This window comes from Hibiscus syriacus, unplaced genomic scaffold, assembly GCF_006381635.1.
Source record: "Hibiscus syriacus cultivar Baekdansim isolate YM2019G1 unplaced genomic scaffold, ASM638163v2 tig00002237_pilon, whole genome shotgun sequence".
In the NCBI taxonomy this organism is placed as follows: Eukaryota; Viridiplantae; Streptophyta; class Magnoliopsida; order Malvales; family Malvaceae; genus Hibiscus; species Hibiscus syriacus.
Window position 1 is genome coordinate 19,703,443 of NW_024061918.1, and position 15,538 is coordinate 19,718,980.

General features: G+C 33.9%; 1 non-coding gene across 1 annotated transcript; it reads right to left on the minus strand.

Annotated features, from left to right (window-relative positions):
* Window positions 1-5,772: 5,772 nt before the first annotated feature.
* LOC120143638 lies at window positions 5,773-5,879 on the minus strand. Its single transcript, XR_005517959.1, has one exon. It is a non-coding gene; the product is annotated as a small nucleolar RNA R71 (small nucleolar RNA).
* Between the last annotated feature and the right edge of the window lie 9,659 nt (window positions 5,880-15,538).

Sequence of the window (15,538 nt, forward strand, 5' to 3'; positions counted from 1 at the left end):
ACTCCTTGTTGGTGGAAAAAATCACAAACCTTTAAAAAGTTACGAATATGCTCCCTGACATCTTCAGTTATCATGACCCCAAACTGTCTTAAAGAATTCAATATATTAAACATGACTGACTTGAGCTCAAAATGGGTTGCTTGAATTTTGGGTGCCACAATTCTAGGATTCAGATCATCTAGTGTAGGATTTAAATGATCACGAATAACACGAGGCCTATCAGTAGGTTCAACATTTCGAATGCCTCGACATTCTGATTTCTATCATCTTCACCAATGCTCTGGTTCCCAATTTGATACATATTTTCTCGAGAATGTTGAGCATGTCTCCTTTGTCTAAAAAGTCACTCAATCTCATGTTCAATTGGTTCGTCAGAATGTCTTCTAGGCATACACCAAATAAACTATACAAAAATAAATAAGAAAAAATAAAATACTCTGGCAAAACTAATTAAGTTCATGCTGCCAATTCCCGGCAACAACGCCAAAAACTTGGTGCGTATTGTGAGTACTATAAAATTATACAACTAATGTGCAGGTATACATATCGCTCAAGTAATATAATGATGGGTGAGTATCATCTACAGAGATATTGGTGGAAATTTATGAGTTTGGCCAAATCAAAGAACTACTAAATTGAAGTATAGTTAGTGTGATGATATGTACCAATGGAGAATGTCAAGGCAATATGTATTGGTATGGATGGACTGATAGTATAATGTGGTAGCAAATGGAGATGTCGTGGAAAAATATATTGTGTGTGTAATGAAATGAAATGAAAACGTAAAGATAAAATAAAAGATAAAAAATAGATAGAATGAAATGACTAGATAATCCTCATACAACAAGCTACTACGAGAATGAATGATAAGAGTCACTCGAAAACTTAAGTCTAACCTCTCAAGATGATAACTTTTCTATGTTTTACTTGCACGACATAATTTATTAAAAGTGCCCTATGCTATCTCTAGTCAAGGGACTCGACATGTTGAGAATGCAATGGGAATACCTATTGGTATTCGCATGTGCAGAGATCCCATCAGTCTAATAGAATATGTCACGACAATACCATTCAATATTCGAATCAAAAAATTCATATCAATAAAATCATAACTCAAGAAAATTAGTAAACATAATCATGCTTTCAAAATTAGTTAAAACAAAATAGAAAAAATATAGCGCATAAGGAACACACCTCGTGAAACGGGTCAATCTAAGAGATTTGTTGAGCATAGGTCTTGCTATTATAAAAAGCAGTACAAGATCAACTAATCACAACTTATGTAGACGGATGGATTGGGAGGTACTGGGTCGAGCTTCTAATTTTATCTCACGAACCCGGACCATCAACTATATAGACTCAAATCCAAAAATAATTTCCCTTGTGATTTCCCCTTTTTGACTTTATTACAAAATCCTAATTCTACGTTCGCATGAAACCATTTTCCTTATTTCTTAATTTGTTTTCTTCTCCTTTTCCTTCTACTTCTACCGAGAGTTTTATATCACAAGCTTGGTCTCTCCCATAGCCGGTCAATAGCCTTCATTAACCGTCGGTGACTAACGCGTTGACCATCATCATCGGTCGTCAATCGGGACCCAAAGTACATGGTTTGAATCCCCTCAAGCTCCTAATCACGAATCCGGCCTTCGATCATAAACAAATATCCCTGATCGTCGTATATCTAGCAAAAATCATTCAGTTTTCTCATAGCCAAAACCCACCGATACGCTTCTGCTGACCGTTCAATGTTGTTGGCTTCGAGGTATGAGCTTCCAGGTGACGTGAAGGACATCCCCACCGTTGTGATCATTCGATCGACGTACAAAATGTCAAGAACAAGAAACCCCCAACTCGTCGGCCACTACTTCCTTTCTTTTACTTGTTTTTAGAATTGTTTGGTTGTTGATTCATGATGGTTTGGTTGCAAGTAAGAACATGGTACACGAGTTGAGTTACTTCGTCAGATGTTTGGTGTTGTCAAAGATATCAGTACTGTTCACGTAATAACGACTGGGCGAGTGCTCCCTTGATGGCTCACCACCGTTTGGAATGTAGGATGATTTCTAATGGGGAATTGGTTCAGTGTTGGTCGGTTCTATTATTAAGATGGACTAACCGGTTCAAGTTTTGGGTCAAGTTTAAAGGGTTTACTGCTTCGGCATCAAACTGATTCAACATGTTGAATGCTATAATCGTGCTAAGTTATTCAATTGAATTTATTCTTATGTTGAATGCTATAATCGTGCTAAGTTATTCAATTGAATTTATTCTTACTACCTGGTCATTCTTTCCAACACCCACTAAATTTCAGCAATATATCTTTCAGGGTTGTGTGGTTTTCCAATTTTTTTTATTATAAAAAATAAATTAAAACTTCCACATCACACAAAATGGATAAATCACGTGAATTCTAGAATGTCCCCAAACCAAAGAAGGGCAAATTACAAAAAAAATCCTTTAATTATATCAATTTTTCTTTAGTGAACCTAACATTTTAATTAGACTACTTCTATAAATATCATACAAAATTTTAACCCCCATAATGTGGTGTGACAATTCACCTCCCATTAAAAGATTTTTTCCCTTGAAATTCACCTTCCTCAGAGATTTACAAAATCCAAACTTATATACTAAATCTAAACTTTATTGAATCCTTAGTCTCCTAAGCTTATGTAAGATTTCAATTCTCTCACTGAGCTTTAACCATCGATAGTCATTTAGTTAGCAAAACTCTTTCATTATAACTCAAAATTCTGAACAAAATTTTTCTGGTGCAACAAATCAGATCTTAGTTTGCCTTTTCATCAAATCTTAATTCTTTCCTCCACAAAGATTCTTGGATAACATCTATTCTTCAAAACAAAACTCAATGCCACATTCCTTCATATTAACCTAATATTATTTTACATCAATATGGATCTCAAAATTCTCATCTATAACCTTTATAAACACGATCAAACACGTACACATAAATATCTTAAGATCATAACAAATTTCTACCTTAGCTAACGAGAATCAAATTTCGAATATATCTTCAAAAGGAAGATTGATCACTCAGAATGGGTCAAACAAGTTTCTTATTTGCACAAAATTCATGTTCTCAATAGATTATAACCCCTCCATTATGGTGTGACATGCATGTTATTAGCTTTGGTGTGTCCTCTCTCCTAGATGAACCAATTTCTTTTGTACCCCAAATCATCAAGATTACAGTCAGCTAGAGCAGTTCTAAAGCCTGCCATTTAACGTTCATTGGGGAGAAGACCTCTTTATTTCTTCAAAGAGTCCACAATTTCGATGAAATCACCGACTATACGTCATGTGACATTTGGAGCGTCATTGAGTTGTCAAAGGATTTTCCATGATTTCTTTCCCTTGTTGAATTCAAGCCCCCGTAAAATCCAATGAACCTCCAAGTTTTTTTATCTGCATCATTATTGATTAGTACATCGATATGTCTATCAAAAAGTGAACGGAGGGAAATAACTACATATTTTTTCTGGCTAATGGAGAGTACTACATGTTAGAACCAAATCATAATAAATATGAAAATTAACCATGATTTAATCATGTCAAATCATCAAGAACAAAATACTAGAACGCTGAAACGTACCTGAATTAATTGATAGATTGAAATCTTTGAATATTTCTTTGGTTGTGATCTTTCAAGAAGATAGAATTCTCTTAAGTTTAAACTCTCTAACGGGGATTAGAGTAAATACAAGATTATCTATTTATTAGAGACCATAATCCCTTTATATAGCTGATTTAAGAATCCAACGACTTCAATAGTATATGCACTTTTATGTCCATGACACTTCTACTACCTTACGATTTTATAACAAAATTAGTTACTTAATTTATGTCATATTTTATGATAACAATGTACATTATAAATATTTTCCCATAAATATGAATTTTAATCTAATAATCTTCCACTTGGGCAACATATGTTTCCAGATAAACGTCTAATCTCATGAGCTCAAAATTTTTGATAACTCTCTAAAAGCGTTATCTTTAGTAGCCTTTTACACCCAGGCTTACTTTGAACTTGAGCATGTTTGGGATTAAAATTACTTTGTTTTACACATTTTGCATGATAAGATCGTTGTGGGTTGATAAGGGTTAAAATATTTTTTTCTTTTGAAAAATATTACAATGATGTCGTAGCATTGTAGGAAATGTTGAGCGGATGATGCAGCGATCATCCAAGTTCTAGACGGTAGGGGGAAACTTATGGATTAGGAAATTTTGCTCAAGAAACTATCATTTGGCTGTATATCACCTAAACCGTATACATCTTTTATTGGGAGATGAAATTCCTATCCAAGTACTTGAGCACAAAAAGTGTGACGTTCAAGAGCCTTTCCAAGTACCCAATTCTCCACGTCAAATCATCAAGCACATGGAAGCCTATGTCCTCTGCCAGGGATTGATGAATCATAAGGGAACCTTGTTGAGTAGCTTCAATGGTCAACAGTTCTCCATTCAAGCCCTTTTATTGATAAAGGGAGTGATTTGAATGCTTAAACATTTGTTGGATGATATTATGAATTTCATATTTTGTGTTTACTTTGATACTTATTTTATGTGCTTAGAACTTGATGATTGTGTGTAGAAATACTTATAATTAAATATATAGTATTATTTATTAAATTTAGAAATAATTTCAGTCAATTTGCAATATACCTTTGTGAGCATTGGTGTTGCTGAGTAGCATAATGTATGCTGAAAAGTATGCAACCAATTGATTAGTTTTGTTAATATTTTGAGCCTTTAATTTATTGAAGTGTTGAAAGTATTTCAAGAGGTTTTAATCAACGCTAATTGCATAAATTGAGAATGCATTGTATGCATGATATTTGAAGTTCATAATTTTGTGTCTATTGATCTGATAACTGACCAAGTGCTTCCTAGAATATTGTAGCATGAATTGGTGTTTTTCCTTATTGATTTTAATATTTTATTTTTAGCATCTCTTATACATGATAAATCTTATTTTTGCAATAATAATAGCATTCTACTCCCTGTGGATTCGACATATGCAGTATAAATTTCTACCACTTTATTACTTGAGTGATACATATTCTTGAGTTAAATGATGTAGCATTGGGTTTTTGGCATCGTTACCAGTGAGCATCGGTTTGATTTAGAGTTCTTTTAATTTTGCTTTCTTGTTTGTTTTCGTTTGTAGGTATTCTTAGTTTCTATTTTTACTAGTGTATGCCCTGAAGCAACGAAGAATTAGAGATATTTGGTCTATCAATTTGAAAGAACATTTCTGAGGTGTCAGCATGAAGTTGCTATGGCTGGACAAGGGAATTGTATTTTACCCCAGTTGCAAAATGGGGAGAATGATGAGTTGCCAGCTGACAACCATATCGGAAATTGGATGATCGTAATCACCCTATTCATGAGCATGTGGTGCCGACATTAGATGATCTAAATGCGACCATCGTAAGGCCAGTTATTAATGTTGTGAATTTCGAATTAAAGCCAATTATGTTCCAAATGCGGTAATCTATGTGACAGTATGGATGATCTGTTGTTGAAAATCCTAGGCCTCATTTGAGAGCATTTGTGTAGGTTGGGATTCCTTTTATTCAGCAAGGTGTTCTAGAGGAGGCATTGAAGCTGAAGGTATTTCCTTATTCATTGTATGATAAAGAACGTGTTTGGTTGAGTTCACTGACACCAGGTGCTATAGCATCATGGAATTAATTAGTGTAGAAATTCTTATTGCGGTTTAACCCACCTTATATGAATGCTAAGCTTCGAAATGATTTTACTTCATTCAAGTTGTTAGAAGATAAAAGCTTGTATGAAGCATGGGAAAGATTTAAAGAATTGTTGCGAAAGTGACCTATACATGGATTCCCACATTGGACTCAAATGGAGATGTTTTATAACGGGTTAAATATGCACACTCGTATGCTGGTGGATGCTTCAAAAAAAGTAGCTTTGCTGGATAAGACATACAATGAAGCATATGTTATCCTCAAAAGAATCTCCACCAATGATTTCCAATATCCTAATATATGCAACATGTTTGGTCGGCGTAGTGCTGCAGCAGTGGACTCTAAAGCTTTCAACTATATGACATCTTAGATTTCAGCATTGACTGAAATGGTGAATAAATTGCACAAATCAGGAGGAATTTATGAAGATAAATCATCATATCTTATCACTTGCATATGTAGTGGCGATGACCACCCCCAAAATTCATAGTCTATCTACTATGTATAGAATTATCAAAGGAATCATGATACTTTTGGCAACACATACAATGCAAATTTCAGAAATCATTCTAGTCTTTATTGAAGAATTCATATATTGCCAATCCAAAGGACTATCATATCATTATACTCAATAGAGTCAAATGCCACAGCCACAGGCACATCAATTTGTTGCTCAGCCACAACAAAGGTAAAATGACCAAGGTCAATCTTCAAACTAAACTTCAACTTTAACACATTTTGAAGTTATGATAAAAGAATATATGGCAAGCCAATCTACCTCATTAAGGGCTATAAAGAATCAGATGGGACAAATAGCTAATGCTCTAAATAGTCGATTACAAGGAACACATCCTAGCGACACTGAGATCCCAAACAAAATGGTAAATAGCATTGCAAAGCTGTTACCACAAGAAGTGTAATTCATATTGGGGAACCAATTGAAGAACTAATGGGAAATAATGTCGTAGCTCAGAAGCATCATAAAGGGAAGAGCAATGAAGTTGAGCCTAATTCACATGAGATTCAATTTACATTACCAGATGTAGAGCAGAGTAGTAATTTAGAATCATTGTCAACAGTAACCTCTGCTATATTTGACGTTCATCTGACTTCAATGCCTCAGTAAAAAAAACCAAGAATGCCTCCATCTTTTCCACAATGCTTCAAAAAGAGAAAGGAATATCAGTAATACAAAGCTTTTATTGATTTCTTGCTCCAACTCACAATTAACATTCCGTTGATTGATGCTTTAAAGAAAAACCTAAACTATATCAAATTCAGGAAGGAAGTTCTTTTGAAGAAATGGATACTTGGTGAGTTTGAGATAGCTGCTCTTACTGAAAGTTGTATCGCTATGGCCACAAGTCAATTGCCAAGGAAGCTTAAATATATAGGGATTTCACTATTCCTTGTAACATTGGTGACATATTTGTAGGTAGAGCTTTATGTGATTTGGGTGCTAGAATAATTCTAATAGCATTGTCCATCTTTAGGAAATTAAGGAGCGATGAAGCAAGGCCCATTACGGTTACTTTGCAACTTATTGATCACTCTACCTTGCATCCTAGTGGTTTATAGAGAACATGCCTGTAAGAGTTGACAAGTTTACTTTTCCTATGGACTTCATCATTTTAGATTTTGAAGTAGACAAAGATGTTCTAGCTATTCTTGATTGCCCATTCCTTACCACATGACAAGCTTTGATTGATGTTGAAAAAAGAGAATTAATTATACCCTTAAATGATGAGCATATTACATTTAATGTTTTGAATAATATTTCTTATATAAATGACAATGCTGATTGTTTTTCACTTAATGTGATTGACATTTTTGCACATGAGCATTTAGACTAATGTTATAGTGCTGATACAACCCTACTTGATTTAGTAGTATTCAAAGAATTAATGACTGATAAAGAAGAATAATGTTGTAACAAGTATCTCTAGAACATTAAACGTTTGCAAACGAATGATCATATCTTCATGCACCGAAGCCATCCATTGAATAACCACCAAATCTTAAATTAAAACCTCTACTTGAGCATTTGAAATATGTTTATCTTAGAGAAAATGAGATAATGATAGTCATCGTGGCAGCATAGCTTATAACATCTCAAGAAACTCAACTGATTGATATGTTGAAGCAACATAAGAAAGTTATTGTGTGGAGTACTACTAAATAAAAAGCATTAGTCCATCATTTTGCATACATAAAATTCTTTTGGAGGATCTCAATAGTATCTCAATTGAACATCAACAATGATTAAATCCTATCATGAAAGAAATGGTTAGAAAGAAGATTACCAAATGGTTGAATACTGAAATTATATGCCCGATTTCATACAACAATTGGGTCAGTCCTGTGCAATGTGTTACAAAGAAAGACGATGTTATTGTGGTGAAAATGATAAAAATGAATTAGTGCCTACAAGAACAACAATATTTTGGAGGATATACATGGACTATAGGAAGCTTAACAAAGCAACGAGGAGAGACCACTTCCCATTGCCATTTATAGACCAACTGCTAGATCAACTTGTCGGTAATGTTTTTTTATTATTTTTTGGATAGATATAGTGGTTATAATTAAATTGATATAGTTCTAGAGGACCAGGAGAAAACAATTTTCACTTGTCCATATGGTATCTTTGCATTTCATAGAATTCCATTTAGGTTATGTAATGCTTCAACGATGTTCTAGTGTTGTATGATGGCCATTTTCTCTTATATGATTGAAGATTATCTTGAGGTTTTTACGGATGATTTTTCAATTTTTGGCCAAGTCTTTGAGAACTGTTTGAGCAATTTGGCTGCAGTTTTGGGATGATATGAGGAGACCAACTTAGTTTTGAATTGGGAAAATTTTTATTTTATGGTCACAGAAGGTATAATGCTAGGGCCCCAAATTTCAAGCTGTGGCATCGAAGTGGATAAAACAAAAGTGGAGGTTATTTAAAAACTACCACCTCTTATTAATGTGGAGGCAGTTCAAAGATTTATTGGTCATACTGGTTTCTATAGAAGGTTTATTAAAGTTTTCTCTCGAATTGCTAAGCCATTGTATTCATTACTGGAGCAAAACAAGAAGTTTGTTATTGACGAATAAGTTCTTAAATTATTTTATACAATAGAGAAGAAGCTAGTTAATGCCATGTTATTATGGCACCTAATTGAAATTTTCCCTTTGAATTAATATGTGATGCTAATGATTTTGTTGTAGGAGTAGTGCTGAGGCAATGAAAGGATAAAATGTTTCATGCGATCCATTATGCAAGTATGACATTAAATAAAGCTAAGGTTAACTACATCACAACTGAAAATGAATTACTTGTTATGGTGTTTTCTTTCAAAAATATTTGTTCATATCTGGTAGGCGCAAAAGTGATTGTCTATATTGACCACCCAACACTGAAGTATTTATTTTCCAAGAAGGATACAAAACCTCGTTTGATTAGATGGGTACTTTTTCTATAAGAATTTGATATTGAGATTCGAGATAAGGAGGGATCTGAGAATCAAGTGGCTGATCACTTATCTAGGTTAGAATATGGCAACGCAAGATGGCAACATTTTAGTAATTCCAGATGAATTCCCTAATGAGATCTGTTAGATACTACATCATTACCGTGGTATGCTAATGTTTCCAACTATCTAGTCAGTGGGATGATGCCACCAGTTATTAATTATGAAGGTTGAAGGAAATTCACGAGTGACATAAAGCAATACCATTGGTAAATTCCATATTTATTTAAGCAATATAATGATCAACTCATGCGGTGACATATCCCTGAATATGAACAACTAAACATCTTACAACATTGTCATAGTGCCTCGTATAGAGGATACTTTGGTGGTATACGTATAACACCAAAAGTGTTTCAATGTGGATATTATTGGCTATCAATTTTTAAAGATGCCATTGAGTTTATAAAGCATTCTGATCACTGTCAGCGAACATGAAATATTTCTCGATGAAATGAAATGCCAATGCAACCTATATTGGAGACAAAGTTATTTGATGCTTGGGGATTAGATTTTATGGGTCCATAGCATTATTCATGTGGCAACCTTTTTATTCTAGTTGTTGTAGACTATGTGTCTAAATGGGTGGAAGTTGTAGCTTTTCCGAACAACAATGCTACGATTCTTACACAAAAATATCTTCACTCATTTTAGAACCCTTGTGCTTTTATCAGTAATGAAAGATCTCAATTTATTGGTTATCAGGTTTCTAGAGCATTGGATAGATATGGAGTAAAGCATAAGATTACTACAACAATCATCCACAATCTAATGGTCAAGTCGAAGTGTCTAACTGAGAAATAAAGCTAATTCTTGAGAAAGTCGTAAACCTTTATAGAAAAGATTGGTCACAATGCCTTGAAGAAGCATTATGGGCTTATAGGACCACTTACAAGACTCCATTAGAGATGTCCCCTTATCGTCTTATTTATGGAAAAGCTTGTTATTTACCGGTGGAGTTGGAGCATAAAACTATGTGGGTATTAAAGAGGCTAAACATTGATCTAGATGTTGCAAGCGAAAAAAGAATGATGGAGCCTAATGACTTATAGAAGCTCCAAAATAATACATATAAGAGTTAACACATTTTATAAAGACAAGTGAAAAAAGTGGCATGATCAAAATATTTTGCCAAGGTAATTCATTGCTAGACAAAATATGTTGTTATTTAATTCGAGACTAAAGTTATTCCATGGAAAATTGTGTTTTCATTGGTCTGTACCTTTTAAAGTTCTTGAAGTCTTTCCTCATGGTGTAGTATTACTAAATAATATAGTATATGGAAGCACATTTAAAGTCAATGGACAATGTTTAAAGTATTATTGCCAACAACAAAGCCCCAACATTGCTTCAATCACACTAAGTGACCCCTTATTTTTTTATTTTTTTATTTTTAATAATTCAATTCCTTTTACATTTATTTTTAAGTCCTTATTTTCATTATTTCTTTTTTGTACATGTATTTTTTTCTTTCACTCATTCTCAATCAGCTCTTTCATAATGGGCAGCTCTTCAGATTCTGATATGTGTTCATCGCTGTACTGAAGCCACATCATTACGAGGATAACCAATTATTTCTTACGGTAAAACTCTATCTAAGCTGTTTACCATTTACCATTCTTTCATTTTTCACGTCTACTTTATCCAATCATAACCGCCCATTTAAAATTTATCTTTACCCCTTTATCTTAAGCATTTTAAATTTCAAAGTATTTTTATCCCCTTTTTCTGCAACATAATAACTCCCATTTACTTTATCTTCTTCGTTCCCCATTTTGAAACCCTTGTTACCATCTCCTTCATTTTTATCATCCATCTAAAAACTGTTATGACGCCTAAAAAGTAGTCGAGTTTAATGCTATTTGGTCGTACACCTACTCGCCTCCTACCATATCTACGCCGCAAACATTTTCTCCATCGGAGGAAGTCACTAGATTCATGGACGAAAAACATCAACAACATTATGAAGAAGAGTTTGATGGTCGATATTTTTGTTATGATCAAGGTTTTGATTTAACTACAGACAAGAAGCCTCAAATCTTCGATTGTATTTCTCAAATGGTTACGTAGTGAGGTTGGAGGAAGTTTTGCAACCATCCTGACAACATCAACCAACAAGTAGTCTATGAATTTATAGCAGTCTCACTGATCAGACCAAGCGATTAGTCTTTGTTCGTGAGAAGATGGTCCATTGGTGAGAAAAACCAATTAACAACTTGTTGGGTATTGACGAAAAGCCCTCTCGACATTCAACCTTCATGGAAAACTTAACTGAGGAAGAATTGCAGCAAGTTAGACGAGATTTTTGCTTACTCGATCATTCTTGGACGAGGTCAACAATTGGAGTTAGGACCATAAAGCGATTGGGTCTCTATCGAGATGCATGGGTATTGTTCATTTTCCTTAGCACTCATTTAATGCCAACAATGCATTCCTCTACTATTATTAAGGATCAAATTTTTATTATTCATTCTATTTTAATGGGGAGAAAATTGATGTTGGTAAAATCATTTCAGGTGAACTATTTACTTGTGCCCAGAAGACCTTAGGCTATTTGTATTTTCTATCATTAATCACTGCACTGTGCTATAAAAAAAGTGGTTTTCTTGTCTTTTGATGACTTTATAGAGAATCAGAGCCTAATCATTCCTGTTTTTGTGCGGCAAACACTGCTGAAGGATAAGCTAGACCCCAATAAAGCTCCTGGTAAACTATCTGCTCCCATTGCCACAACACAACTCCCTTCTGTGGACGATTAAACATTAGAGGGATTAAAAACAACTATAACATTTGTTAGTGCTAAGCTGGATCAAGCTATGGCATTGCTGACCCATTCTCTTCTGAATCAGTCTAAGATGCATACTGCCCAGGTTTAATAAAAAAAGACAATGGAGTATGTACTAAAATGGGATCAATGATCAAGACAATGTTCGTAAATCTATTTACAGAGGATGAAGCACTATTCCCTATAATTCCAGTGAAGATATTGGAAGACCTGATGCAGCCAACCATGCCTGATGCTGGCCATAGCTCAGCTAGCACTAACAGTCCTAATGCTTCACAGTCAGGAGCTGAAGAAGAAACAATGGGTATCGATACCATGTTAATGGAAGGTGAATAGGAGGTCGAAGCTGACAAAGAAGAAGAAGACAATGAAAAAAAAAGAGGAGTTAGAGAAAACTATGAAATTTTTACCTTGAGATGAGGAAATTCCAAAAGAAAAAGAGCATGTGAGTAGCGGTCAGCTGCAAGAGAAGGCTACGGATAGAGTTGATGCTCCATCAGAGCAAGTAGTGGCTCAGTTATTGAATCTAAATAAAACTACTGTTGAAGGAAAAGCTATTGCTATTGATGAGATGAAATTAAACGCGACGATGATGATACGTAACGTCATCACTGTTTTAAAACAATTAGCTGGTGCAAGTCCATTGGAGAGCACTCCCATCGCACAAGTCGTCGGTGCTAAGAGACAACAACTAGAAGCGAAGAAACAACTAGATGCTACGACATCCACAACTCCAGTCTCTGATGCTGCTATGGCAAAAGTGATGTCAACGTCGGCTAGTCAAAAGAGGAAGAGCTTGGCGAAGACAAAAACAACAACAAAATGTCTCCGCCTGAATGTTCTTAGGCCGCACAAAAGCCTGAAGAAACCCACTTAGTCCCTTTATCATATTTTAGTTTGATTTACTTGTTTTTTCTTGTTTTGTTGTTCATAATGCATGCATTAAGAACCATGCATCCCTTAGGTTTGGGGTGTGTTGTTAGGTTAAAAGTTACATTTAGGACTATAGTTTCATCTGTAGAATTGAATTGGTAATGCCATAGGATAATTTTCAAGAAACTAATGAAGTTGTTAAGGGAATTTTATTGAAGCCCAATGATGAATATTAATTGAATTGAAATGCTACATGAAAAGTTGTAGAGTTTTTTTTTTCAGAATAAGGATCTTTAGAATTTTTTTAACACTTAGGTGTATGTTTTCAATACTTAGAGAATTTAGAGATTTTCAAGCTATAAAACTCTTATCTTTATTAGATTCTATAGTAAATATTACAACTTTAAAAAATAAAAGAAAAAAGAGAGAGAGAAATATTAGGGAATAAGTTGGGTAATGCTAGTAATAGCTCCAACATAGTGAGAGAAATAAGTTGGAATTCAAACATTGGTAAGGAAATATTGTTGTAGCATTGAATACCTTTAACAAATTTGGTGTGAATTTTTCTAAATTAGCTAAGTATTGATTGGATACATCTAAATTACACACAATACACTCTGTGGATTCTGATTATGAAGAAATAAAATTGTATTTCCATTTTTGAGATTACATATATGCTTCACAACATTAGTTGAGGGCTGAAAAAAGGAACTTCTCTCCTTGGTTAATTTCTTAAAGTTATTATGTGGCATTTTTGTTAGCTTAGATATTTTATGCATTTTTTGCTTGAGGGCAAGCAAACACTTAGGGTTGAGGGTGTTTATAACTCTCCAAAGAAGTTATCTTTAGTAGCCTTTTTCACCTAGGTTTAGTTTGAACTAGAGCATGTTTAGAAGCATTTTAGGATTAAAATTACTTAGTTTTGCACATTCTACTTCATAGGAGCATTGTGGGTTGCTAAGGGTTAAAATAAAAATTTTCTATTGAAAATTGTTACAATGATGTCATAGTATTGCAGCAAATGCTGTGCGGATGCTGCAAAGGTCTTCCAAGCTCCAGACGGTTGGGGGAAATTATGGATTAGGATAGCTGGCTCATGTAGCTATCATTTCAATGTATATCCTCTAAAATGTGGACATTGTTTATTGAGAGATGAAATTCCCATCCAAGCTATAAAAGGGGAGTATTTGAGCAGAAAAAGTGTTTCGTTCGAGAGCCTTTCCAAGTACCCAATTCTCTACGTTAAATCTTTAAGCACATGGAAGTCTAAGTCCTCTGCTAGGGATAGTTTTAGCACAAGGGAAGCTTGCTGAGTAGCTTCAGCAGTCAACGAATCACCATTCAAGGCCTTTTATCGAGGGAGGGAGTGATTTGAATGCTTAAACCTTTTTTGGATGATATTATGAATTTCATATTTTGTGTTTACTTTGATACTTATTTTATGATCTTAGAACTAGATGATTGTGAGTAGAATTACTTATAATTAAATATATAGTATTTTTGATTAAATCTAGAAACATTTCAATTAATTTGCTATATACCTTTGTGAGCATTGGTGTTGCTGAGTAGCATAGTGTATGCTAAAAAGTATGTGACCAATTGATTAGTTTTGTTAATATTTTCAGCCTTTAATTGATTGAAGTGGTTAAAGTAGTTTAATTGGTTTTAATCAACTGTAATTGTATAAATTGAATATACATTGTATGCATGAGATTTGGAGTTCATAATTTTGTGTCCATTGATTTGATAGCTGACCAAGTGCTTCCTGGAATGTTATAGCATGAACTGGTGTTTTTCCTTATTGATTTTAATATTTTTTAGCATCACATATACCTGATAAATCTTACATTTGCAAACTCTAATTATAACATTCTACTCGTTGTGGGTTCAACATCAGTAGCATGAATTGCTACCATTTTTTACTTGAGCGTAAGTATACTTGCATTAAATTCTACAGCATCTTATGTAGCATCAATTTGTTATCATAAAATATATATTTTATAGCAATCTCATCCATCAACTATATCCATATAGGATCAAATTGGCCTTTGTCATAATGATCATGACCTATGGTCACGAATACAAACATAGTTAAATGACATAGATCAATCATTTAGTGTGGCCTATAAATTACATACAATGTTAATTGCACATGTCTATTTCCAACTGTTCCTATTTAAACATTGGTTAGATCAATTTTTACAAAAATGAGAGTGTGAATAAATCAAACAAACTTTATTTTCGTAGAAAATAACTTTAAAATAAATATTATTAAACTGAAGTAACCAAAACTATGTTTATAATAAATGAGTATAAAAGTACAAACTCCCACTAAAACTAAATATCCTTAAGTGATATTACATCCACATGAGCAGTGTGCTCATGAAACCCTTAGGTGGCAGTTCCTTAGTAAGCGCAAAATTATGAGTTTGTACCAATATTCTCTATAAACATATAACCACTCTGAAGTTTCTTTAACAACCAAAAACATAATGTTTATGTTCTTAGACTTAAGGTGTTTATGTTATATATGGAATAAAAGACTGCAACTTAGTTGTCAAAAAAATAACTTAAGTGTTTTTTCTTATCAATCCATGATTACCAGTTCTTGTGACAAT